This window comes from Cavia porcellus, unplaced genomic scaffold (genome assembly GCF_034190915.1).
Source record: "Cavia porcellus strain 051 isolate PalLab524CR breed Dunkin Hartley unplaced genomic scaffold, mCavPor4.1 scaffold_10, whole genome shotgun sequence".
NCBI classification, from domain to species: Eukaryota; Metazoa; Chordata; class Mammalia; order Rodentia; family Caviidae; genus Cavia; species Cavia porcellus.
In genome coordinates, this window is record NW_026947493.1 from 85902064 (window position 1) to 85917724 (window position 15661).

At 43.3% G+C, this 15661-nt stretch overlaps 1 long non-coding RNA gene across 2 annotated transcripts in view; it reads left to right on the plus strand.

The window, feature by feature from the left end:
* The first annotated feature begins 1336 nt into the window (after window positions 1-1336).
* LOC134477950 (uncharacterized) overlaps window positions 1337-15661 on the plus strand; it is a 36501-nt gene continuing 22176 nt past the window's right edge. For both annotated transcript variants that reach the window (XR_010050287.1, XR_010050288.1), the window contains exon 1: window positions 1337-3780. This is a non-coding gene — a long non-coding RNA (uncharacterized LOC134477950). The remainder of the gene's footprint in view (window positions 3781-15661) is intronic.

Consider the following 15661-nt stretch of genomic DNA (forward strand, 5'->3'; position numbering starts at 1 on the left):
TAAACATGGGGGGCTGATATTTTTTAGCTCTTTATCAAGGCCAGGTATTAGTCTTCTATCATGAGTAGCTGGCACAACTTTTCCCCATTCTGTGGTTCGTCCCTTCACTCTGCTGATAATTTCCTTTGCTGTGCAGAAGCCTTTAATATAAGATAATTCCATTTGTTGGTGCTGTTTCTTGCATCACTCGTGTTCCATTTCAAGAAGGCTTTCTTGTGTCTATGTCTTCAAGAATTTCATCTGTTTTATCTTCCAAGAGGATTCAATGTTTCCAACCAAGGTGGATGTAAGCATTATGTACTGTAAACCTGTACCATTAGAAAAAGAAAGAAAGAAAGAAAGAAAGAAAGAAAGAAAGAAAGAAGAAGAAGAAGAAGAAGAAAACAGCAGCTTCTTAGCATTAACATTTACAAATATTACCTGTCAATGAAAATAATTTTTCTGGGCTGGGGGAGATGAGAATGTCACTAGATACAGCTACGACACCGTTAGTCATGAGTTCATAATCATGAATCTGAGAAATGGATACACTCTAGTTTGTTATACCATGTTGTCAACTTTTGTATATGCTTTGAAATTTTCCATAATAAAAAACTAGTAAAGACGAGCTTGAAGCTGATGTAATGAGAAGCTGCCCGCCTCTGCAGCGACCCTCGGCAGGAGGAGTGGCATTTGAGGGAGGAGGGGTCACATTTTCCAGCTGTGGGCCCCGTGGCCTCTGCGTGAATTTGCACGTTGCTCAGTGTAGTGAGAGATACTTGTTTCTGTTTCCTTCTATTTATATATTATTTCTCGAAAGTACACCTGTACACACACAGCTACAAACTAGATGTAGGAATTATAATTTCCTTTTCTCTGACTCATTACTGTTACCTCCCTGTCGGGATTTTCTTCCCAATGGCTCCCTCTCTTCACCCCTAGCCCTTGAGAATATTTTTGCTTTATTTTATTTCCTCTCTGCTCTCAGGAACTGATCACAGAGTCTTTCATCACAAATATCTCTGCACATTTACTTGATCCTCTTACTCAGTCTTTGTTTTCTAGGCCCTCCAGTGTGCGGAAGTGTGTGTGTCCAGATGCACGCACACGTAAACAATTAGCTTTTGCAAAGCTGGTCTGTGACCGGCTCTGAGGTTTGCAGCATCCCTGGGAGCGTGCACACGGCGCCCCACGCCGGCTCCCTGCTTTGTGGAACTCTATGAATAAATTACATTTCCAGGGTCTGCCAGCTTCTAATTCCAGTTTACTGCACTTTGGAACAACATCTTTCCTTCCTGTGTTGCATAATTTTTGTCTTTCCAGGGGTTATTTTCATCTTTCGGTTTGTGTGGCTCACAGACTTCTGCAGGAAGAAATAGCCTCTCCCGAGGCCGAAACTCCTTAGGGTTTATTTTGTAATTAGGTCAAATTATGTGGGTGACGAAACAGCCAGACCTCCTTCCAGGTCTCCCTCTACTCAGTCGGCAGAATTGTTATTTTGCGTACTGCCTGCATCCTAATTTTCAGGAGACAACTATGAGATTAAATGTGATTTTCCTCATAGCACTAAACTAATTTTATTGTAGCAGCTTCGGGTTAAAACACAAAGCATGAGCTGTCACATTTTACAGTGGCAACACAGAATTTTGGAGCCAGATTTGGAGGCCAATCACGGCAACCCCTCGCTGTGGATATTTAATTTATAAAAGGAGTTGGCGAAGGAAACAGAAGCAAAAAGTTGTGGGGAAGGCAAACGGTGGAGAAGGCAGCGCCGCAGCACAGGCCACTGTTTTGACCCGTCACCTTGCAGGAGGAAGGTGCTGGGCCTGGGTTCCGCTCAGGCGAAACTGACCAGAGGCCACAGGTGACCGGTTCCAAAGCCTCCTCCTGAGCCACCCTTCAAATATTTATCACATGTGTACGTATGTTTGCTCGGATTGGGATAAGTCGCGATTTGGGGATTTTGGAAGCTGAGCCCGAGCATCACCTGAGAGCTTGTCTGATTTGGGCTGGGTTCTGGAGCCAAGCACCCCGGAGGCCCCGGGAGAGGGCGAGGACGAGGGAGAGCAGGCGGGAGTGGACAGCCCGGTTGCTGGCTCTAATATCCCCGCACAATTATTTTGTGGACATCCACTCCTTGCCTGCATGGGAGATAGGGCTATAAGTGTATGTTATTTTTTAATTACAAGGGGGGTAGAAAAAATCCTGATGATGGGCTGGAAGGTGCCATTGCATTGTTATTTTTTCCTTTCCCTTCGTTTGCTGATTATGTGAGCCGGGCTCCTTTGCTAGCCGATGATAAGCAGAATTTCCATGTTCTCTGCATAATTAATCCATCTCTGCCTCTCTTCATGCCAACTCGCCCGTTATCGCCGGCACATGCCTGAATTGCAAAAGAATCCGCTCTTCAATTGGAACTTATTGATATTCTAAGAAAAAAAAAGAGAGAGAAGGGGGAAAAAACTGAAAATCCTTAAGTTTAAGCCGCAGATTTTTAAATGGATTAATTTCGCTGCAATCGCAGCCATCTAAGGGGGAAGCAGGCAGAGCAAATTGAAAGCGTCTCCATGTTTGCAGAATTGGGTCCAGAACGCTGAGATGTACTGGCATGGCTCTCTTTTAAAGTCAGGAAATTACCATTCATTTACATCACATGAAATACTTTTTTATGCCAGAAATATTCAAGAGACGTTCTTTAAATGCCTGCTAATGCTTGATAACATTTCTAACTTTCAACGTTTTGCTAGACTTTGATATGACATGATAGGAATGCCTTCCAGTAGAGGATATTATATCTGTTTATCGCATATTAGATTACATCATCTTTTTCTTAATCACTGCCAAGTAGTCTTTAGACAATGAGGTCTGTCATTGGCTGTGCAGGATTTTATGTGCTGATGGAAGTCAAGGTTAGTCGTTTATTTTTCTGGTCTACCTATGAATGAAATGTTTGTTTCTGTTTAATTTTTCTCCTTCAAATCCCAGAGACCTTGGACAATGATGATAACACTGTAATAATCATCATAATAATTCCTCAGGAGTCATTCTTTTGGCTATTATCTTAGGATAAATTCTGATGTTTGAGTGACTTGACTCCTCATTTTAACTTGGGAACAGTTACACGGGAAATCTCCTGACTTAGACAAGGATCAGTAGTTGGACTCTTCCTACGAAACATGCAGTTCAAGAATCACAAAGAGAGAAAGTTCCAGCTTCAGGATTCTTGCGATTTCCAAACAGAATTCATAAATCTTGATTAGTTGTTAATGCTTCCTTGTTTTGATCTTGAAATAGAATGCATGTTAATTTCCTGACTGGTGGCACAGAGCCCTGGCCGGGCCAGGCATCTCCTGCCCACTCGGGTGAGCCGTAGCCGGCCTGGCTCCTGGCTGAGCGGCACAGAGCCTGCAGCTCCTGCCTGCGCCCGGGGCTCACACGCTCTCGGCTGCAAGGGGAGTGGGAAGATCCACCGGGAAACGGATGGGAACGTGGTTGTCAGAAAACATTCACTGTGAAGTCTTCCCTGTACATTTTGAATCCAGTAGAACGTCAAAGGGGAAACAGTCTTAATTTTTAAAATACCAACTCAGTGGGAGGTACATTTCCTAGAAAAAATCAGACACAAGTGAGCCGTGCTATGATTTGGAGAGGCTTGTTTCAGTCACAGAACGGCAGTCTCCCTGACTGCCAGCCACCTTAGCACAGCTCACGGGCAGCAAGTGCAAGATCTGAGCCGTCAGTGAGGACTGCAGTATTCAAAGCGGTTTCTTTCCTCGGAAGTAAGGCAAAATGAATAAAGAGGTAAGCACATTTAGGGTGAAAATGTTTTTATAATCAGGAAAAATAACCGAGAGAGTGATGGTTACTATAAACAGAAGAAGAATTAAATGATACAATTTTAGCTTCCTCTTCTGTGATTCTTAGGCTACATAGCTTAGAAATAGAGAAAACTGCTAGCTTCACATTGAGTAATTTTGTGTAGTCAGCTAAACACTTTAAAGCCATTTTATAAATGAAATGAAAAATGAGCCTTCTTAAAATAGATGTAGCAAAAATATTTCAACCATAAATAACAATTTCACTGACCTTGTATACCCAAGGTCACCTTCACACCTTAAAGGTGTAAATTAAAGAATTTGAAAATTGCAGGTATGTTTGGGGAGGGGAAACTTCTCCAGACTGTTCTGTTTTGCAAAGAAAAATTGTGGTTTAAAATACAAATGTGGCTATGCTGTGTATTTAGTTCTCATTTCCAACATGCTAAATAAGGCAGTTGTATCAACCGGAAATTTATGTTTTTGTAAAAAGTCCATCCTATATTTCTGCTTTGAAATCCCTGCAATATTTTCCATGTGCAGTTAATTGTTGCAACTTGGTTCCCTTAGTCAAACACAATCTGTTTCTGTGAAATATGAATTTTGCTGCTTTTACTTCCCTGTTCTAAATTCGCCGGGTGTCTGACACGGACCGAAGGCATCAGGTTCCTAATTATGACCATATGTGCAGCTGGGGGGCAGAGGAGGCGTGATGGCCAGGGTGTGGGGTGCTGCGTGTCAGGTGCCAGGCGGAATCAAGCAGCGAGCCTAGCTGACTGCGGATGCGATAGGAATTAGCTATTGCTCTGGAAAACTGCGATGCTGACGTGGGCTCACAACTTATAATAGAAACAATTGAATGGGATTCTTTGTCCTTTCTTTTAAATTTAAGGATGAATTGAAAAGTGGAAAACGCTACTACAAATGATTTTCTTGGTGTCAAAAATTGCTAAATGGTCCTCTCCCGTGACGTTAGGAAGATGAGTGACAGCCCTTTATTGGCTCTGCCATGATGGATGGGTCCCTTCCCTGTCTCCCTTCTTCTCCCTTCCCTTTGTCGTTGCATGGGGCTGAACTTTTTGCCACCTCTGAGCTGACTTTGGCTCATCAGATACCACCAGGGCCTCAGAGTGAGGCCCCTGTTCTGCCACCCAGCAGTCACTCATTGCCACCCATCTTCCCTGAGCGGAGGTGTGCGGACACCTGAGGAAGGGGCCTCTCCTTCCATCTCTGCACCCACCTGCTCCTGCCTGGCTTTGCAAAGCTTAAGCTCACTGGGTCCTGAAGAAAACTCAACCCCGGGAACATCCCCCTCTCTGTTCAGGCCTCTCGGTCAGGCGGTTCTTGGGATAAGAGAAACAGCTGGACGTGCTGCCTGTCCAGGTCTCTGGCATGCTGGCTCCTGGGTCCAGCTTCACACACGGTGCTCATCCATGGAAAGGTGGACGCGGAGAATCGTCCAGCCCTCCTCACCCTGGGCTGGGCACCGCCGAGCCTGCCCTAATCTGTGCAGTGCCCTTTGCTTAGCTCCACACCCTCTGGGCACCTGGCTGTCCCTTCACAGGAAGGTGTCCCCAGGTGGGGATCAGCCGTTACCTGCCTTCTACAGGGGCGGTCCAGGCATCGGTGTCTTCAGATGCGCAGGCCACAGTCTCTCCACAAACGCAAGGCTGTGCGCTAAGAGGAAGAGGAGGCACAGGCCCGTCTCACCTCGATGAGAACAGAGGTTAAACCAAGGCTCCTCAGAATCTCCGGAGAGATATTCCACAGCCTTCTGACATCCACTGTTCTTAACAGCCAAAGGCATTTAGGTGTTTTCTTTAAAGCTGTTAAGGAAACAGACTAAAGAAAAGACAGCTGTTGTTTCTAATTCTGAACAATAACTTCTTTGCATAATAATAACGGGGTCTTAACTTACTCATTTGTTATCATTAGAACAATAACACCTTTATCAGAGAGCTGCTGTGATCATGCACACTAGGCAGTGCTGAGTGTGATTCCTCCAGCCCTAGGCAGAGTCACTGCCGTTTGGTCAACGCTGCAGGTGAGACAAATACTAGGAGAGGAAAGGGGGATGAAGGAAGGGCGCGCGCGAGCGTGTGTGCATGTGTGTGTACGTGTGTGAGTGTGTGCATGTTTGGGCATGTGTGTACGTGTGTGCGTGTGTGCTCTGTTTCTTACATGCAGGTATTTCCATTCAAACATTGGACAGAAATAAAAAACTTTCTTCTATTTTTTTCTGTTACTTCAAAACATAGCTCCTGAAATCTTATAAAATAACCCATATTTGATGTAAATCTTATAAAGGGCAGGCTTAGGAAGAAGTGAGCGTGCCTGGATACCGGTGCTCTCATAGTAGAAAATCTTGAGGACCCTGAGCTTTCTGCCTGCGTCCTCTCCCCTGATTTTCAGTTTTTAAACTCTATAGCAGCGGGTTTAGGGTTGAATCCTCAGGAATGAAAACTGTGATTCTGGAGTAAAGTCAGCCTTCATGTTCTGCCAGAGTTGGTTCCTTCGAGGTTATAAGACTCTGTGGATGGTCTCTTCCCAAATGGCAGAATATCTGCAGATAACCCTCGCCTGTCCTCCCAGGGAGCCACATGTGGATTGCTTACAATACCTAACACGGTGCAAACGCTGTGTAGACAGTTGTAGTGTGTTGCTCAGGCCTTGAGGACAAGAAGCAAAGTCTGCACATCTTTGGTGCAGACCTGATTATATTTCCCATGCTTTGAATCTCAGATGTAGAAACCATGAGGCAGGCTCTACAGGTAAATCACTGTTTGAACTAGATGTATTTTTGGTATCTAGGAAAAGAATTATTAAAATATTTTAACATAGTAAATGTAAAAGATGTCTCAATACAGTCAAAAATTAACATGAATTTGTCATTGTATTTCCTAAAATATTGATTTATATTCACTTCATAAAAGTGTATGCTTAACTATTCTTTCTAATAAATCAGAAACAAATGCATTAATTCTGTGTATAGCTTTTCTGTGTTAAAATTTCAATTGAAAAATAAAAATTATATGTCCATATGGTATAAAACACAGCATTTCAAAATAAGTTTGCTTTGTGAAGTGACATATACCTTAATTTTGACATTCTGAGAGGCCGAGGCAGGAGGATTTCAAGTTCAAGCCCAGGCTGGGCAACTGAACAAGACCCTATTTAAAAATAAAGTTAGCTAAATAAAATATACACAGCCTTATTGCCGGGCCTTATTTATCTTTTTGTGTCAAGAATGCTAATATCCACTTTAAAATTTTTAATCATAGAGAATTTTGATCCTAACTATACAGCTCTTGCACTCTGGTCTCCTGACCAATGAAATCTGCTGCTTTCCCCCCCCCATCTGCTCTCAGATTCCTACCTGAGCCCCAGGTAACCCCCGTTCTCTCTACGGTAACCTCCGTGAGTTCAGTTTTTCAGACCTGAGCATGTGTACTGTCATTCTGTGTGCTCAGCTTATTTCACTTCACATAGTAGCCGCTAGTTCATCCGTTTTTATCATACATGACAGATTTCCTCTTGTTTTGTGACTGAGCACAATTCAATCATAGGGCATACCAAATTTTCCTATCCTTTCCAAAGGTGTGTACTGGTTTGCAAATACTTGATTCATATGCAGCACAAGGCATGCTAGAGAAACGATCAGTTGCGATGTCTCTTAATTCTAGGATTATATTACTATTTTTAGAACTGATTCTCCCCTGCTTTATTCCTCAGCTTTCCTTGGTCATGTTTATTATAAATATTGATTACTTTTGTAATCATATTAGAGCCTGCATCTTAAAAATACTATTATCTTAAACATTTGTAAACACACCATGATAGATTCCTAATTTTAAATGCTTATTATAATAAAACAATTATAATATTAATGAAGTTACTTAATGAGTACCTACCATGTGTAAATCTTTGTGCAGATAAAGTATTATTTGCAATCTAATTACAACACAAGGGAGAACGGACAATTTTCATGTCCCATGAGGAGGAAAATTAATTCCCACTTGAGCAATGTTGTTCTTAAATGCTGCACAATTTGCATTTTTCTCCCACCTTACTCTCTGTTTGTCTCTGGATTTTCTTGAATCTCACTTGAAACAGGTGGACCGTGGACCAACATGTACAAATCTCGGTCCATTCAAGGTCATCATTATCACAACAGCACGGTGACAATAAGATTAGATCAACATGGACAAATGAACATATCCAATCTGTGTTGAGAGAGGATGGGGAAATGCTGAAATAGTGAACAGGAATTATGCAAGTAAGACTGTCCTAAAAGGTGCCCGGTGACATAGATCTGGATTTTATAAAGAAGAAAGAGCCATGTCCTGGACCCAGAGCACCAGGAAAATGTGGACACAGACTTTCATTTTGCTGGATGGCAGACTCAATAAATGCAATTTGAAAACTAAAAGTATAACATTAGTCTACAATTTTCTAATACGTGAGAAAAGTAAGCACAGATAACTTTACAGGTGGAAAGGAATCTCGTTATTGCAATTTATTGATATGATGCAAAGTTGAGAAAAAACTATCTTAGGGAAGTATTCCTAGGTGATAGGTTTACACCATGTTGCTCTCATTAAAGAGAAATAAATGTGCATATTTTCAAAGAGAAACATAGCTTTTAAATTGTCATTCCTAAAAATGCACTTACTGAAATGTTTTTTATGAAAACTCACAAAGTTTTGGTGTCTGTTTCACAACCTCTCCAATTGTTTGCTTTAAAAATCCATCGCTCGGGCTGGGATTTGGCTCAGCAGCATAAGCGCCTGTCTTGCAAGTACTAGGTCTTGAGTTCGATCCCCGGTACCAAACAAACAAATAATAAAATCCATTGCTTGTTTCCTTGGTTTCCTTCTGTGTTTTCTGTGATGACTCTTCACAGCACGACCCACGGTATGAGGTCAGGAAGTCGTGATGCTCTCTGGGCTCCAGGTCCCCTTTGTGTGATGGGGATGATAACACAGCGTACCACAAGAGTTCCTCTGTGTCATTCCATACACACACTGGCAAGGACTTCCAGGACAGAACCCAGCTCCACCAAGAATCTACAAATGAATCACAAATTGAAAAGCTTCTGCACAGCAAAGGAAAACCCAACAGAGTAAAGACACAGCCTACAGAATGGGAAAAAAACTATATATATAGTTCAATCAAGGACAAATAAAATGAATAGACACTTCTCAGGAGAAATACAAAAAATACCTGAAAAAAATATTCAACTCTCTGGCCATGAGAGAAATACAAAATAAACAACACTGAGGTTGCATCTGCCCCCACAAAGAACGGCTATCATCAAGAAATCAAATAAAATGCAGAGGAGGCTCCAGGGAGAAAGGAAACCCCTGCATCGTCGGTGAGAATAGTTCGACCACTGTGTGAATCCACGTGGAGATTCCTCAGAACACTGAACTAGAAATCGCACTGTCCCTGCTGTTTCCCTGCCTTCCATGTGTCTTCCGGAAAGAATTATGGACGTCATGTTGCAGTGGCCCGTGCATCCCCGTGTTTAGAGCAGCCTGATCGGTAATAGTGAAGTCTTGGCAATATCCTGCAGGCCCATCAACAGATGAACAGTAAAAAAAAAAAAAAAAAACAACGTGGGATTTACCACAGTGCAGTACTACTGTGCCACAAAGAAGGGTAAACTTTAGTCATTTGTAGGAGGATGGGTGACCTTGAGACCGCAGTGTTAAGTGAAGTAAATCAGACACACGTGTTAAATAGCAGATGACTTCTTTACATGAGAAATCAGAAGTCTAAATAATGTAAAGAGCAAAAAAGAAGACAGAAAGTGGGAACAAGGAGATGGGTCTTCTGTGAACAGGAGGGGGACGAAGCACTGGCAGGGGATGGGAGAGAACACGAGATGTGCCACGCCATGCACCCACCACCCACAGTGGGTATAATCTTACTATGCTGCAAATATGTGCTAATCAGAGATAAAAAGGTTTAAAGAGAATAAACTATAAATACTGGATCTAAAACAAAAAGCAATTATAATGGGATATAGTACAATACAGCACTTAATAAATGTTATCTTTTATTATTCGTTTTATCCTTGAAAAGGCAACTTCTTCCAATAAATGCTTTGGAAGGTATGATGGGGTGTGTGTTCATGAGTGTTCACGGGAGCTTCCTATGTGTCTCATCCATCACAGGATGGAAAACATTTAGATGGTATAATCTGTTCAGAAAGATGTGGTTTTGTATTCCTCGGTTGGAGTCATGATGCCCTGAATGAAGGTAACCTAGCTGTGCTTCGTGGTGAGGTAGTGATTAGCATAATCCTCACAAGAGTGCTGTCTCGGCGTCACCCCCAGTAACATTACGGTCCCACAGCCCTCAATCCCTTTGGTGTCTGTACTCCAGAATATTCAGGCCCTCTTCCCTGAGCCCCAGTGCTGGGGATCCGTTCTGAAGGCTGTGATCCAGATCTGAAGTCCAAGCTGCTCTAACTGCCAGGTAACTTTCCTCCAGCTCTGTCCTAAGGCTCAGTCTCCCAGGCCACTTCTGTGTCTATCAAGTTTTTGGTTTATGTTTGTTTCTCTATCGATCAACTGAATCTCTTCTGTCTTTTATCATGTCAAAGCTCACCCCCAAAGGAATTCAGATTGAAGAAAAACTACATAGTAGCTAACGAGTTGGCACACTTTCAAGGTTTGCAGTGTCTTTTCTTTTTTTTAACTAATGCTAATGCGTATGATGGGTGGAAAATGGAAGCTGTGTACCTCTTTGTTGCCTGATGCCTCTTCTCTAATTGATGGTGCAAGTCTGATCTTTTCCAATTGTAGCTGTATCATCTTTCACTTGCATCATTCAAAGTTATGCCCTGGTGGAAGAGAAAAATCCATGGAAAATTGCAGTACACTGGGAGGTTTCTTTCCACATTTCCTCTTGGCTGTAACTTAGTCACTAAATTGCATCTAGCTGCAAGGGAGGCAAACACGTAGTCTGGCTGTGTGCCCAGGAAGAAAGGGGGAAGAAAGCCAGCCCAGCCAGTCGGAGGCTGCTCCTCGGAGGGTGCAGAATCCGCACTACGTACTGAACACCCTGCTGAAGGGCCTCTCTGAGGTGACTCGCACACATTTTCACATGAATGCAGCGGGCTGCAAAGTACAATAGCACCATAATGCAGTTTTACTTTAAACAGGTTCACTTTGACGTTCGTGTGTGTATAAAATATGTATATAATTATGGAAGTGTTCATATTTATACAAACAGTGCTAATAGTATACATGTTAGGGTTACAGGTATATTTTCTCTTTTTATGTTTCCAATTTCTAATCCATCTACATTAGTGTACATTATTTAACATAAAATTATACTTGCAGATAAAAACACTATTTGGCTTTATTTCTATTAAAAGTTTATCTTTTTAGCTTAGACCTTTTGTTCCATTTGTCCAAATATTTTTGTGTTCTGAGTTACTACCATATACATTTTTATTCACTCTTGCATTTTTTTTTTTTTTTGCTTTCTGTTAGTTCACGCTTGCAGAAATGCTTGGCTGCCTTCTCCTGTGGAGCTGGTGTGTGTGCACAGAATGCCTCTCCCCTTCCCCTCCCTCTCCGCTCCTCCAGTTCTTGGTCTTCTCCCGTCTTCAGATTATCTACCTCCCTGTTTTTATTAGCTACCTTTTATTCTGCTCCTTCATATGTTTGTATTTTGAGTTTCCCATCTAAGAGTAACTGTGTGATATTAAAGTTTGAGTTTTATCTGAGGTTCTCGAAACATGTGGTACATATGTGTAGAGGTCAGTGCTCCGACCACGGAAAGGAGCCGTTTCTGCTCATCACAGCACTCGAGTCTCTAAAGACTTTGTGCTTCCATCTCTGTGTCTCTCACGCTTTCTCCAGGATTAGTACATATTAGGTTCTCAGATAAGATTCACTTGACAAACATGACTCACTCGTGGGACCATGAGGTTAAGCAAAATCAATCAGACACACAAGCTGAAATATCAAGAATCTCATAGAAGAGAAACCCAAGTATAAATAAATTAAAGAGCCCAATAAAAGGTGGGTGGAGGGAACAGGGAGGGAGATCTTTTGCAGATGGAAAGGAGACCAGGAAACAGAGGATGCGGGGAGGGATGGAAAAACCTGCATGAAGCCGTGTTATGCAGCAGCCCCCCGGAGGAATGCAATCAGCGTGAACTACAGACTCACGCTAATAAAAATAAAAACTGAGAAAGAAGAAGAGAAAATGCTGCTGCTATCAAATTAATAACTGATATACTTACTTGTTTCTGTTTATTTAGTCCGAACAAATATACTAATTTACTGTTTCCTAAAGTTTGTTTTCCCTCATTGTTCTAGTTAAGAAACCGTGACAGTGAACACAGTTACCATTTCCTTAACACTAACCGGGCTAACTTTGTGTCCTGCACTGTCCTGGGTACTTTATATTTAGGTGACTAAATAGTAGTACTCACTCTTCTCATTCTCAACTGAAAAGGTGCAGGAAGCGAGGCGAGCTGCCCACCATCAGACAGGAGCTAGCAAAACCAGGGATCCAGCTCCAGCAGCAGCACGCTCCTCACCACAGCCTGCTGCCTCGGACAGCTGTGGGGCTTAGCTGTTCCCTGCCTGTTGCACAAAAGGTTTCGCGTGTCATAGTTTACAGGACAACTGAGCTAGAACATTTGTGGCAATTAAACATGTAAACGCTGAAGTCTAGCGCTGTCCCCTTCTCCACTATTTTGTGGAAACAGAAGTGCCTCAGTGGTTCACAGTACTCCTGTAGAACCTCTGCTGTCTCTGTGACCATCAGTTTCTTTTCTACTTGTGTGGTCGTCTTTTGCTTTTGTTTTCTTTTGTTTTCTTACACTGGGAGTTGAGCCCAGGGCCCTCACAGCCACAGCCCTGTTTCATTTTATTTTTGAGACACAGTACCACAAGGTGGCCCAGGCAGGAGTTGGATCTCAATCCTCCTGCCTTTAGCCTTCTGAAGTCTGGGCTTTTAGCTATGCACCTCCGCATCTAGCAATCACTGTTTAGTTTAGTTTGTCTCTCTAAATTCTTATTAAACTAAATTTAACACTAAACCTTACATTTTCTACATACATAAAAGTCAATTTTCCTAGCACCTAACTTTATGTCTTTAAAACAAATTCGAGTGACTTTTAAGGCTCTTTTGTGGGGTGGGAGAAGGTGGTGCTTGCACTGGAGCCGCAGGCCCCCCACATTCTGCGTATTCTCTGCAGGTCCCCGAGCTCCCCAGCCTCTTCGAAGGTCTGGGCTGCCAGGCCTCCCCATGCTGGGAGTCCCCGAAGGTGGCCGGCACTCGCCCAGAGGACTGAGGTGGACTCAGCAGCTAGCACTTTGCTGCCCAGTGTCTGTCTCGGATGTCAGTTCCCCTAACCTTCATTATGCCTCCTTTCTTAGGCTGAACGTTATTCCCTCTGGTAGAAGATTGGAGTGAACTTGTGCTGCACCCATTTTATGCCACCTAGTTCTGTATTTTGTGATCTGTGAAATGGGCCAATCTCTTCCTGATGGTTCTTGCTCTGGATGTGGGTTAAAGGGCTATTCCTAGAACTTTATTATGATTAGCATCAGCTCTGGTGTTTGTAAGATGCTCACAAATCTCTGAGTTACAATATCCTAAGGACCACCCTTAGTCACTCATACCGCCTTCTGTGTAAATTCCTACGATCTCTTTTAGTACAAAATCTACTTCTAACTAGAGAATTCATGTACCATTAAAATATCTGCAAGAAAAAAGTGTATTTTGGTGCCTGTTACACTGTTTAGGCCTACTCTCTTTTATTTCCTTTAAAACAATTATTATTGCAACCCAATTTATGATGTCCCATTTTGTTTTATTTTTATTTGGGGAAAGGAAGCCATCATGCTACTGTTAAACAGAAGGCAGCAAGCTTATTATTAAGGGACAGAAACGGCTTTCCTTTCTCGTTCTTTCTGTTCTTTCTCTTGTTTCCTTCCTTCCTTCTATCCTGTCTTTCACTTTCTTCTCCCATCTCCATTTCTGTAATTCTGAGGTTCTTTGCCTCTGTGATTTTATAGCTAGAATTCCTCCCACCTAGAATGTCCTGACACTTCGGGAGCTGGCTGTGCTGCTGCAGGTGCTGTGATTTGATCTGAGCTGCCCGTCGCCTGCGTACTTCCTTTAGCGTTTGCCTCTCGGGGAACATGGCGGTAACTGAGTCTTTGTGTCACTGCCATGTGCATGTCCCGCAATGGTTCACACTGGCTGAATAGCTGCAATAAATACCACTTAGGGCTTGTTGCTGACAAGTAGCCAAAAAAACTGGAGTACTTGGCTCCCCAGCTGGAAAACGGGGGAACGCGGGTAACACCAGACACCGGTGGCCGTAGGTCTCGTGGCCGTGGCTGTGGACGGAGCCCCTCACTGCATGACCTGGCTCGATATTTTCAGGCTGTGTCCAGGCGGTATGGCCACTGAAGAATGAATTGGTCAGCAAGAGCAGTCCCCGCTCTCTGCATCTGAGAAGACACTGCCGGCTGCTGCTTGATTGATTTGCCCATCCTGGTGCCAACTTTGCAACTTTGGGGGAAAATATCCCTGTTCTCAGCCAGACAGGATCCTTACCTTTCCCGGGCAGCAAGCAGCTGAAGCAACGTTAGTGGCAGCCCAGTCAAAGCACACGATACAGTAGTTTACTAACTGCGCAGAAATAGTTACATGAGCTATCACTGAAAGATGAGGATGCAGGAATTCCACGAGCACGTGTACTCGAACTGACTCTAATCTTGTCGGAGTGGAGGCCAGCACGTCGAGGTGGCTGGCTTTTGAGCACGTGGTTTCCATGTAGGTTAAATTAAATTGTGTTTTGTCCCCACCATGATGTAAGCATTGTGCTGAAACCCAGCTTACCTAAAATAAACTCCTTATGCTCTATGCGCCTACTATTTTAAACCATCCTACAGTTATAATCCATATTTGGAAATGCCACTACTCTGCTGTTTGGCCAATTAATTTTTCTACTTACTTATTGCTATGCAACAAACTCTCTCAAAATGCAGTGTCTGAAAACAATGGTGGGTGTTTTATGCACAGCTCTGCCATCTGAGGGTCGGTGACTGTGCCTCTTACGTCCTCTGTTTGGCGCTGTTGAGGCCCTGAGTGCGACCCTCTGAGGAATCCCCACTCCTCACTCACCTGTGCCGCGGCTGATGCTGGCTATGAGGTGACCCCTCAGCTGGGGCTGGCGCTACGCTGTGGACATGCCAGCCTGCGGGGAGACCTCGGCTCCCTCACAGCACTGAGGCTGGGATCTGACGGTGACCGTCTGACCATCCCAAGCAAAGAGCCAAGTGAAAGCAGCAGCATCTTGGATAGCTTAGCCTCGGGGTCACTCGGCGTCTCTTCTGCCGCATTCTACACATTGAAACACCTACAAACGGCCTTCGGCTACAAAAGGAAAGGAGATAAACTCCACTTCCTGGGTGAGAGGATGGTAAGGTGTTGAAAGAGGACATACAGATGATAAGCTGAGCACTGCTGTGCCCACCTTCAGAGAATACAACCTGCGACAGGGTACACTCAGTAACGCTCATGAAACTGCAGGATCGTCTGTGTCTTTTCGTCTTCTTCCCAGGGCTCCTTGTCTCTCTTTGCCCCTGTCCTCTGTATCACGGGCCTGATGGCTCCAGTGGATATGAAATGTACGTTTACTATCGTAAGATGCAGGTGAGAAGCAGAGCTGAGAAGGGCTGAAGAGCCTACTTTGGAAAGTTTATATACAACTGATCTTTCATATGAGAGAAATGAATCATTAAGCCAGAAGTTTCTTCTAATAATTACATCTTCATTAGATTTTTTGCCATGTTAATTATAACAGTTTACATTTATTTATTAAA